The sequence below is a fragment of the Solanum stenotomum genome, chromosome 1 (genome assembly GCF_019186545.1).
Source record: "Solanum stenotomum isolate F172 chromosome 1, ASM1918654v1, whole genome shotgun sequence".
Classification (NCBI taxonomy): Eukaryota; Viridiplantae; Streptophyta; class Magnoliopsida; order Solanales; family Solanaceae; genus Solanum; species Solanum stenotomum.
The window spans coordinates 99,986,541-99,999,497 of NC_064282.1; the positions used below are offsets into that span (position 1 = coordinate 99,986,541).

The 12,957-nt window shown below is 33.7% G+C and overlaps 1 protein-coding gene across 1 annotated transcript in view; it reads left to right on the plus strand.

Moving 5' to 3' along the window:
• LOC125870916 (receptor-like protein Cf-9) overlaps positions 1-8,804 on the plus strand; it is a 21,080-nt gene extending 12,276 nt beyond the window's left edge. The window contains exon 2 of the mRNA XM_049551472.1: positions 8,638-8,804. The gene's annotated coding sequence lies outside the window, so the exon portion shown is untranslated. The remainder of the gene's footprint in view (positions 1-8,637) is intronic.
• The last annotated feature ends 4,153 nt before the right edge of the window (positions 8,805-12,957 follow it).

The following is a 12,957-nucleotide window of genomic DNA, read 5'->3' on the forward strand; positions in this document are numbered from 1 at the left end:
TGTGTAGATTAGATTTTTTAATACTCTACTAATTTTTTGTAACTCAACTTGTACTATTTAATTAATATTAATAAAAGTATAGGCTATTCGCCTTAATTTTTTTTTATTATTGTCTTCAAAAGTTCAAATTTAACTTTTAAAGTGTGAAATTTAAACTTTTATAGTTTTCAAGTTTTAAATTTTCAAACTTTTAAAGTGTGAAATATAAATTTTTATAGTTTTAAAGTTTGAATTTAAATTTTCAAACTTTTAAAATTTAAAGTGTGAAATTTAAATTTTTATAGTTTTATAGTTTTAAAGTTTATAATTTAAATTTAAATTTTCAAACTTTTAAATTGTGAAATTTAAACTTTTTATAGTTTTAAAGTTTGAACTTTGAATTTAAATTTTCAAACTTTTAAAATTTAAAAGTGTGAAATTTAAATTTTTATAGTTTTATAGTTTTAATGTTTATAATTTAAATTTAAATTTTCAAACTTTTAAAGTGTGAAATTTAAACTTTTTATAGTTTTAAAGTTTGAACTTTGAATTTAAATTTTCAAACTTTTAAAGGGTGAAATTTAAATTTTTATAGTTTTAAAGTTTGAATTTAAATTTTCAAAGTTTTAAATTGTGAAATTTAAACTTTTATACTTTTAAAAGTTTGAAAGTTTGTATTTAAAACTTTAAAAGTATAAATTTTTAAGTCTAATGTTCCTAATTTTTTAATTTTAATACAAAAACTATAATTTATAACGGTTGGACCCGGTTTCCGGTCCGGTCCGGGACGGGTACACGGATTTTTTTCCGGAATTACCGGTTCCGGTCCGTCCTGGTTCTGGTTCGGTTCCGGCCCGTGGTGCCCGGTTCCGTTCCGGTAGTCCCATTACCGGTTCCGTTGCTAGCCATAGATGGGCTTATAGCTTTCGACTTATAAAGTTAAGAATTATACATAGGAAGTCATTGAACTTAGTTTTATAACTCAAAAGTCACTCAACTACTTAGATAGCTAGTCACCCAACTAATCTAAATTATTTTTTAATTAAATTTTGTTGAAATGAAAATTTTATTTCAAGCTAAATTTCTAAGAAATAATAAGATACCCATTTTAAAGAAATTTTAGTATCTAATTATATGCACACATAATTTATTTTAATTATTATCATAATTATGGTATTCCTCTAATATAATTTTTTATATTAGACGGTAGATTTAATAGTCTAAAAAAGTTCTTTCAGTAGCACCTAAGAATGTGAAGGAGGATATGTAATTGACAACTTAAAATTTGGGGAAAATGCATAAGTACCCCCCAGCCTATGCCCAAAATCCCTGAGACACACCTAACCTTTACTAAGGTCCTATTACCNCCCCCCCCCGAACTTATTTTATATATAATTTTCTACCCATTTTCGGCCTACGTGGCACTATCCTTGAAAAAATTGTCAACACGTGTTGGGCCCACAATATAGCAAGATCAAAACCTACAACGTCTCAACTTTTCATCAAACCACTTGAATGGGACTATACCTTCCTGGATATTCTCCCTCCCGTCACTATATTTGTTAGACTTGAGTGATAACCGTTTAAGTGGAAAAATGCAAGAGTTCAAGTACCAATCATTGTTAGTTGTTTCTCTCAAACAAAATCAGCTGGAAGGTCCTATTCCAAAGTCATTCCTAGACCAGCAAATCCTACACTATCTTCTCATTTCACAAAATAATCTCAATGGACATATCGCATCAACCATCTGCAATCAAGCACTATTAGTGCTAGATTTGGGCAGCAATAATTTGGAGGGAACAATCCCACTATGTTTGGGTGAGATGAGTGGACTTGTGGTTTTGGATTTAAGCAACAATAGTCTTAGTGGGACATTAAATACAACTTTTAGGATAGGAAATTATCTTGGAGTCATTAAATTTGACGGGAATAAGCTAGAGGGGAAAGTCCCGCAATCTTTTATCAATTGCACATATTTGAAAGCTCTCGACTTAGGTAACAATGAATTGAATGACACATTTCCTGAATGGTTGGGAGCCCTACCTGAGTTGCAGATATTAAACTTGGGATCAAATAAGTTCTATGGGCCTATAAAAGATTCAAGGACTGACAACTTGTTTGCTCAAATTCGAATCATTGATCTCTCATCCAATGGATTTAGTGGAGATTTACTAGTGATTAACAACTTTACTTTTGACTTATAGACATCACTTATCATCGAGACCCCGAAGACAATCGGAGGCCTCATTTATCATTCTAGTCCCCGTAGACAATTGGAGGATATTAGACATCACTTATCATCGAGACCCCGAAGAAAGCCGGAGGCCTCATTTTAGTCCCCGTAGACAATCGGAGGATATTAGACATCACTTATCATCAAGACCCCGAAGACAGGCGGAGGCCTCATTTATCATTCTAGTCCCCGTAGACAATCGGAGGATATTAGACACCATTTACCATTGGGACCCCGAAGATAATCGGAGGCCTCATTTATCATTCAAGTCTCTGAAGACAATCAGAGACATTATCTACATCATTTGCATATGCCAGACAGCTACACTCTTACTTGATTCACTACTTTACCAATTACTTTAATCTACTTTACCTACTTTAATGACTTTTCCTTAAACTTTACAGACATCATTCATCATCAAGTCTCTGAAAACAACCAGAGACGTCATATGTCATTATGTCTTCGAAGACAAATGGAGATACAACTTGGCCATACGACCTCATCATCATAAGCCAGACGGCTCTCAACATCAAATCTCTGTAGACAATCAGAGACATCTTTATTTACCAAGTCTCTAAAGACAACTAGAAACATCATTTGGCCACACTCGTTTCATAAGTCACACAACTTCACCCCATTATCACACATACATATATTACCATTCATTTATACATTCTTACACTTTAATTTTATCTCTCACTTTAATGACAAATTTTAACACGAGTTTCAGGAAAATCAGTCTAAAGCAACCAAAGATCCATCACAATGTGAAACTTTCTCTTAGCAGTGAACTGGGGCAATTTGTTGAGAAAGTTTAGCCTTCCAACAAAGGTCAAAGAAAAAAAAACATGTGTTGAATACGGTTAAACATATCACTTCTCTATATAAATTACAGTTTCTACTAACAAGTTTATTTCGGTCTTTGCCGAGAGCATCCAAGAGGATGAATTCTCAAATCAAACCACAGGCGCGGACGACATAAAAAAGGATGCAACACAACGTGGAACTTTTTTATAGCAGTGAACTGGGGTAAATTTGTTGAAGAGGAATATCAAACTCGCTAGCAAAGGTCAAGGATCTACTCTCGAACTCATCTCCACCTACATTCCACGAATACATGAAATGTAGGCTATCCAATCTTTTCTTTCATAATCATCTCTACATCTCAACTCAATTGACTCATTTTGTGACCCCTCAAGGTTAAAAATCCTTTAGTGTCGCTTGTAACATCCGACAATTTGAAATAGCTTTGAAGAGGCTTAGAATTGGAAAATTTCATTTTTGGAAGGAATTTTGAAAATCTGGAAAATTTGGCCAAGTGTGGAAAAAGTGAATTTTTGGCCAACTTTGAGCAGTCATAACTTCCAGATCAGGATGATTTAGGAGTAGTTCCAGTTATGGTTGCAAATTTCGTAGAATGATATTTCCAACACCACCGAGTTTTCTCGATTCCGAGTTCGAATGAGTGAGATATGCCCTTTGAAAGTTGGGCAGTTGGCAGGGAATCCGTCCGGAATTTTAAGGGCATTTTGGTCTTTTCCCTAGCCATTCCTTTTGGGGTTATATTGTGGTGTTAGGCCGATTGTGGATCATTTCTATCCCATTTTAAAAGAGTGAAAGTAAGGGTTTGAGAGTGAAGAAGAGAAGAAGAAAAGAGGAGATCAAGCAAGTTTCCGTCGTGGAAATCGTCGGGGGTGATCCCTATTTAGGTATGTGAGTTCATAGTGTGGTTGGTTCTTTCCCCCACATGCCAAACTCATTTTATTATTGAGCAAAGATTAGATATGTTGTTGAAGTTGTTGGTTATATTGTTTGGAGTTGTTGGTTAGGTTGTTGATTTTGTTGTTGAAGTCCCTTGTGATTTGGGACATGTTTCCAGTTGGTTTTTGAGTTGTATTCTATTGTATGTTGAGGGATTGATGATTCTAAGCATTTGGGGTTGGAACCCTTAGTGTTTAGGAGGTTTAGAGTTGAAGAAAAGAAGGAGAAAAGTCGAGTTTTCGGGGAAAAGGCTGGGGCGGTGCGCCTCTCAGTGCGCCAGCAGGCCTCATCTGAAGTTTTGGGTCTGGCGCTCCGCGCCTCTCAGAGCGCCAAGTCTTCCCATTCATCCCCCCCTTGTCCATGCATGTTTCATGGTATTGTACCAATGTTTCATAGTTGTTTCCAATACTCCAAGGCACGTTTAAGCATCAAGAACTCCTCCATATCATGTGATCAAACACCTTGAATTCATAATCCAATTCAAGGAGAGTTAGTATCAAGTCAAAGTGAAGTTAGAGTCAAGTCAAGCAAAGTTAAGAAGTAAGTCCAAGCAAGTCTTTAAAGCTTTCCAAGAGTCGTTATTGAACGTCGTTTCAAGTTTCAAGTCAAGTAAAGAGTTTAGAGTTTCAAGTTAGGTAAAGAGTCTCAAGTTTCAATTTAATGTCAAGAGCATAAAGTCGAGTCCATTTCTCCAAAGTTATTAGGGAATTATGTACTTCCCAAAGAAGTTTCTAAATGTTTTTACATTTAAGTAAAGAAGGAACCATGTTTTCCAAAAGAGCCTTTGGGCTAAGTTTTGAGTAATTATCTCAATCAAAGAAAGATGTGTTTAAAGACACTTATGAGCCAAAGTATTTTCAGGAGTAGTATTGAGCACCGAATTGGGGACACGAGTTCATAGTAACTCAACTCTCCATAAGAACCATGCGCCAACATGGGACTTGACGTATCATTCTTTTTAGATGATCACGTAAGATTAGGCTAGTGGATCCACTAAGCAAAAGTAAGGTCCTATATCACGGCAAGGTATAGGATGGTCCTCGGGCAACGTGAGGTAAGACGTTGTATCATCACTAGGGCTCATAGTGGTGGTTGTCGGTTAAAGAACCTCCCACAAAAGTTATATTACTTTTATATAAGTAAAGTTGAGTTTGTTATTGTTTTATCCTTAACGAGCTAAGTTGCTTACACTGTTTTACAAGTTATTTATATATTGCATATGTCTTATTGCTTTATATTGAGTTTGGTTATTCATGAGTCGAACAAAGTCAAGGTAAGTGTTCTCTTGTACTCCTTTCAAGCTTAAGTTGTGGTTTAGCTTTTCCAGCTCTCATACTCGTACATTCCATGTACTGATGCCAGTTGGCCTGCATCGTCTTATGATGCAGACGCAGGTACCCCGAATCAGCATCCTGCACGCCGTTGATCCAGCTAAGCACTCCAGAGTCAGTGGTGAGCCTCCTTGCTTTTTGGAGGACTCGAATATTTTGTTCTCTTAGTTTTGTTTTATTAGGATGTTGCAGGGTCTGTCCCAACATCCATCTCAGTATTTTAGAGGCTTCATAGACAATCAGTCAGTTAGTATTGAGTCTCTCATCTATGTATATATGTAAATATTCTATTTTTGGGACTCGAGTTGCCTTTTTGGCCATATTTTATTAGTTGGTTGTTTTATAACCTTTCATTGCATTGAGTCACGTTGTTGAGTTAAGTTTCCACTGAGTTAAGAAAGCTAGGCCAAGGGTTCGCTTGGGGCCAGCAATGGTCTCCGAGTGCCGGTCCCGCCCAGGGTGTAGGCTTGGGGCGTGACATCGCTCCTCTTAAACTCTTCCTGTACCTATATTTATTGGTCAAGACAAAATTGGTTACTTAGTCAACTTCTTTGACCGAAAACTCTTTCATCGTCTCCGGTCAAAGAGGAGCAAGCTGTTGACACCAAATTTTGTCCCTCCTTTCTTCTAATTTATTTCGTTTAGCTTCTAAATTACTAATAAGTCGAATACTTTATAATTCACTATTATTTTTCATTTATCACTATTGCTATCGTAATTATCTATATTACTTTAACTTTTATTATTTTTATGATTATCATCTTTAGTATCATTTTCACTATTTCAAAATTATATTTTTTTTTATCAATTTTACTATTATTACTTTAATGTCGTCTTGTTTAAAATAGTATGTCATTAATTTATTTCAAGCTTCTTACCTTCTAAATTTTTTATGTAATATATATTATACTATTTATTAAATTAGGAGTTCAAACGAATTAATTTAGAGAAGAAATAGGCCCAAAACATTTCAGTCAATTTGGTCATTCGAAGCGAGCAACCCAAAAAGAGTAGCCCATTAGCAAATATGTGGCCCAAGTCCTAAACCTATCTTCTGTTGATCAGCAACTATTTGCCCCTCTCTGTATCATTTTCTTTTTATAAACAAAACTCCATTGATCTTTAGCCATGAAAAAGATTTGTCACTCCATTTTGGTGTAACTTCACCTCTCTCTCTTGAACGACTGAAGCTATTTTCCTCTCCCTCATTCTCATCTCTCCTCTGAATTTGGTCAATACAAAAGGCCAAAGAACTTTTGAATTTTGATTCTTTGTGGCAGAGGTGGCAGATTCAAACGTCTCTTTTGAAGCCAAAGTCTCAACCCGTGAATTTCCCCTCATCTGTGCGAATTTGAATTTCGAAATGAGAAGATAGGCCTTGTGATTCTCCTATAAATACATCTCAAACTCATAGGCAAAAGCACCTCTGAACATTGGAAAATTTTCATCTTTCTCAAAGGCTGGAACACTTACAAGAACACACACACAAAAAAGAAGTCTTAGTTGCCTAGCTTCGGAATACTTTCATATGTGTTTTGGTTTTTAGCATAGTTGTTCATCTTTGCTCGTTTTTGTGAACTATCGAGTTCGAGATTTGAGATTGACAACGGCCTCAGTTCGCTGCCTCTCAAACGGTAATCTCAACTTCACCTTCTTTTGAGCTTTATCTATCGCCATTTCTCTGCTAAAAGACTGCTTGTTAATTTGTTTGTTTAAACATTGTGTATCAGTGTATGTGTTTAAATATCGTGTCCAAGTTAGCTAATTAGTTTGAATATCTCTGTTTTTAGCCTAAGATTATAGTTTAAATATTATTCTACATGATTCATGGGAAGTCATAGTAGATTAGTTAAAGTGTTTTTTTTTTCTTCCTTTCATCTATTATAGTAATTTACCATTGCTAATTGTTCATGAAAGCAAAACGTTTCTTTTCCACTTTGATATATCTTTTAAACCGAATTTGAAACAATAATGATTTGGTGAGTCCTCAAATACATTCATTTGTAGATGGTACAAAGTCGCTTTACTATTTATATTATTGAAAGCTTAAGTGTGGTGTACCATAGTAGCTAGCTTTGACTGCCTACTTTATTGTATACAATGTTGAGAATTACTTTACTTTGTCTAATACTTTATTTCCGTTTCTTTTACATGTACACTTCGGGAGCATGAATGGAGTGTTCATAAACACTTTCGCTTGTCACAAGAGTCTTGCTTTGAGACTCGATACCCGCCGCTAGATCTAGAACTCGTGTCTATCTTCCTTCCAGCCTTTCGATCTCTTTCAAATACATACGAACAAAGAATGAAAGAATGGGAGGGAAGCTGTGGACATTTTCTTGCTTCTGTGATGCTTAATTGTTTTCACATACCTTACTTATTTTATATTTTTAACTAGAGTTCAATAATTTGATTTATTTGTGAATATGAGCATTTACGTGCTTTAACTAGAATTGAACCCTCTGTATTGATTTTGAGTAGCACTTCTTCCTTAAAACAAACTTTCTTTTTTACTAGTTAATAATACTAATAGAAGTAGTTATTAAAAAATAGCCCTTTTGGAGTATATAAAACCTTTCTTACCTCATAATTTTAAAAGTCAGATTTTTCTTATATAAGTTTATATATGGTGATTCCTTCCACCAACTTTGAAGTTCTGTCAGTTTGGCTTTAAAAGAAAAAAGGTTTATTCTTGCAAAACAACTCCTTTTCTTAAAACAAAAATCACGTTAGCTTTCAAAACCTTCACTTCAAATTTATTTTCACAAGTTAGATTTCATGTGGAACAATAATTCCAAAATTGATTATTGTACACTTAGCATTTCAACTTGATTTTTTACTTTTTTACACTTAGCCTAATTAATAAATTTAAGTTCGGCCGGTTAACCATTTTTAATGGATCTTAAGGGATGCCTAACCCCTTCCCTTTAGATTAGTTGAACCCTTACCTAGAATCTTAAGTTTAGTAGACCTTAAAATGAAGTTAACTTTAGAAAATAACTTTAATCAATTTAGGTGTCCTAATTCACCGTAATAATTAGGTAGTGACTTCTTGACTTAGTTATTAACTTTAGAAATCACTAAAATGTTGTACACTATTTTGACCCAGTTACAATGGGGTATAACATACATAATGCTGTCAACTCAATATCCAGCATGGTTTTCGAGGATGGATGTAGAATTGGAACACAAAATTCTTACGAGAATGAAAAAGCACAAGAAAAGAAATTAGTGCATAACCTCCACGTATCCTTCAGAAGATTACATTTTATATATCCATAAAATTTCATCCTTAAAGCTTTTAACTTTAATTCTAAAAATTGAAAATTGCAGGATTCAAGTCAACTGCATTGCTGGGATATGAATAAAAGTTTTAACTTTCATAGTTAGTGACGTTTCATAAAGTGTTTGTGTTTTGTTTCATAAAGTGTTCGTTACATTTTCTTCTGTTGTGACTCAACAAATTCAATTGCAAGGAAAAACCATACAATTTCATAGAATGCAAAGGGATCAAAAGGCAAACTGGAATAACAGTAGAAAACTAGAAAACTGGAATAACAATAGAAAGCACATTAACAATACTAAAACAATTCCAAATTCTCGCTACTTTGAAATAGAAAAAGTATTCCTCGATATTGATCAATATATAATAACTTGAATACAATAGAGTTGGTTTAGCCATTAAAAAGTTGGAGAAACAACGTAACCTTGAATACTAAGGTTTAAATCCTAGCAGAGGTGAAACCAGATATCACATTTCAGAAGAAATCCAACCGCTTAATTTGATGAGTCATGCCTTCATCACGATGCATGGCTCAGGCTCATCACAGCTGAAATGTGTGCCACCAGCCCTTGGGGATTTCTTGATTATCAAAAGAATCACGATGCACAAAGCAGAGTTGTGTAGTTACAGAGTTGGCTCATTGAAAATTTTACAAATAAAAGCTGCTGCAATTATCAACTCTACGAAATAAAACTGTGGGCTGGAACCTTAGCATGTATATTCCAGGATCAAACATTGCTTTTTCCCACTTCTCTGTGCCAACATAAATGCTTGAGAGTTGCACATAACGCCCAGAATGATTCTGTTGCTACTTCATTTCCCAACTCAATAGCTCCACCAAGTCTACAAGCACCCAAGACAGTAGCATCAGCTTCAAAAAAAAGGCATCTTCTTTATGAAGTCGTAAGCTTCCTGTTGTGGATCAACCACACAACCATAATGTTTCATTGTAGTAGATCAAGTCTGAATTCATGTGACATTGCTTCAAACAATTAGAACCCGAATTCGACAAGCTTGGCACACGCACAAGCTGGAAGAAATCATAGCATTCCATGTGCAAACCTGCTCCATCGCATCAAATACTTGTGTTACAGCAAATGGTTAAAAATACATGCAAAGCATCGTACTATAAGGATAATATTTAGGACACTAATAGCAGAGCTCGAATCAAATTGATGATGATTTCTTCTTCTTTTCAGATAATAGCTTCTTGCTTATGCAACATGTTGAAGTACTAGTTTCTAATTTTCCCACATAATCTTTTCTTTACATTTGAATTGAGCTCCTTTTGAAACAGAATACGCAAGGCATAACTTATTCGTACAAAACCTATGTTATCTAAACTTTTGCCTTACGAATTAGATACTACACAACTTATGCCGGACAAAGGAAAAAGTTCTCTTACGAAACTAGGTCATAGTTAAGGGTACTTTGACCCACAAACTTCCATTAAATGATAAGCAGGGTAAAAATTAAAGTCCATCGATTGAGGGATAATAATTAAAGACCACCCCAAAATAGGGGCGGTCACCAGAACTGCTGATCTAAACCAATTTACAAGACAAATTGTTAAAATAAACCGACATCAATTGCACAAAATTCTTAATGAAGAAACTCTTAAAATAGTGTGATATCGTTGTCTTCAGGCAAAATGTGCACAATTTTCTTCCAAATGTCTCCAATCATTAAGAGTATCACTTCACTTTATACACATCTTCTTTTTCTTATTAACTTCTAATGCGAGACATTGTTCATATACCCAACCAACATAACATGAGGTATTCCGTTACGGTTATCATATGCAGCTCATACCTGCAGATTTATCACCAAAACGACACTCCGCTTCATCACTTCCTCCAGTTCCAAAATTGTGGAAATATGAATATTTTTGCAATAATCTTGCAAGTCATTATTATATCAGAACAAATACATGTGTTATTACAAGTATTGGGACTTTCATTTGAATCTTTCTTGAATTGACTTGAGAATGTGATTTGACTTACAGTGCAATGACTTGAGAAAGATTAAATAGTCTTTACATATTGTGCGACACATTGAATGTGAATGTGTAATTTTAAATAGTCTAAAATTGACTGAAAATGACTAGGTGACCTTCTTGGAATTGATTACTCCAAAGCAACACTTAAATGTGCATAGTAAATTTATTTTAATCTGGCTATTGTCGAATTCCAAATACTACTTCACATTTGTATCAGTTTATAATCAATTATGCTTGGTTACACATAGGAAAAATCACCCCATATACACATTTAAGAGTAAATATTACGAGTTTTAAACCTACTTTTAAAAATTTCTTGATTATAACAGAATATTTACTTGTTATGACATATCAATTAAAATTATTTTTATTTTAAAGTTAAATTATATTTATTTAATAAATCATTAATATATTTATAGGTTTTTAATATTAATTAATAATAGGTAATTAATTTGTTTTTTACTTCTTTTTTTAAAAAAAAAAATGTCAGTTACCCAAATTTAGGGATTTACTCAATATCTTTTCCTTGTTTACCGTTATCCTCACCAATCGTACACCCCACCCCCACCCCCATACGTTTCTTCACTCACACACGCCTCAACCCACCACCCACTATCATTCTCTCTCCATTGTTTCTCATCTTCTCCAAAATCAAACCGCCAAAACCCACCAACACTCCAAAATCAAACCAATTAATCATGTCTAAGAAATCAATGGAAACTCCAAGAAAGAGCCCTAGATTTGATGAAACCTTAATCGATGATGCTCATGCTCCATCCTTTTAACATACTGTCTGAAACTCCCCATTCGAAATCTATTGAAATTCCTGCCAATGTTGGTCAATCTCGTTCGAAGAATCGAAAAGACAAAATTAATGAAGCAAACCAAAGTTCAACTCCGACAAATCGAAGGGGAAAAAACATGTTGAAACCCCTCCAGAGTCTAATTCAGACTCATATTCCGATTTTGTTGCTCAAAGAAAAAAGAAGAAAACAAAAAAATCAACAAATGTTGATGTTCTTGAAACATCAAAACTTTCTTCAAGAAGAAAAATAAAAAAGGATGAACATGAATTACCGAAACCCCAACATTTGTTATATCGCATTATTATTGTTGTTGTTTTCAAAGTTTTTATTTTTCTGAAATTTATTATTAATGATACAACATTGACATGCCTATTAACTGTTAATGTTGTTATCAAATTGTATGATATAATTTAAATACTCTGTAGTATATAGGTACTCATGGTATTTTTTGAATAATAAGAGTATGAAGTGTTTGTGAATAACATGTATATGGAGTGTGTGTCAAAAAATTGGTATGCAGTGTGCAATGTCAAAAATAATGTATGATTTTTTTTAACTACAATGTATTGTATAGGTGCCCCTGGAATTTTTTTTGAATGATAAAAGTATGAACTGTGTGTGAATATCATGTGTATGGAGTGTTATGTATACAATGTTCTTTATAAACATTGTGTATGAAATGTGTGTGGAATATGAACAAAGGGTTATTGTTGGAAAGAAATTTTTATATGGAGTGTGTGTGAATAATACGTGTATGCAATGTGTGTGAAATATGAATATAATTTATATCATTTTCTTCATTGAAATGTGTATGAAATGTAAACTTATGGTTATTGCGTAAAGAAATTTGTGTAGTGTATAGGTTCCCCTGGAATTTTTTGTATGCAGTGTATGTGCAATGTCAAAATTATGTATGATTTTTTTCTAAATACTATGTATTGTATAGGTGCCACTGGAAATTTTTGAATGATAAAAGTATGAACTGTGTGTGAATATCATGTGTATGGAGTGTGTGTGAAATGTGAATATTATGTATGTCATTTTCTTTATAAACATTGTGTATGAAATGTGTGTGAAATATGAACTAAGGGTTATTGTTGGAAAGAATTTTTTATATGCAGAGTGTGTGAAAATGTGAATATTATGTATGTCATTTTCTTTATAAACATTGTGTATGAAATATGAACTAAGGGTTATTGTTGGAAAGAAATTTTTATATGCAGAGTGTGTGAATAATATGTGTATGCAGTGTGTGTGAAATGTGAATATAATTTATATGCAAACTTATGGTTATTGCTGGAAAGAAATTTGCGTACATGTGAACAATATATGTATGCAATGTGTGTGAAATGTGAGTATAATTTATGTCATGTCTCTTAACATACTGTTTATGAATTGTGTGTGGTATTTGAACTATGGTATTGCTGTAATGAAAATTGAATTTTATGGGTGTGAAGTGTGAATGAAATGTGGACTATTGAGTTCTGTATGCTTTTAGAATTAAACTGAATGAAAATTGAATCATATGGGGTCTGAAGTGTGTATGAAATGTAACATAATGTTAT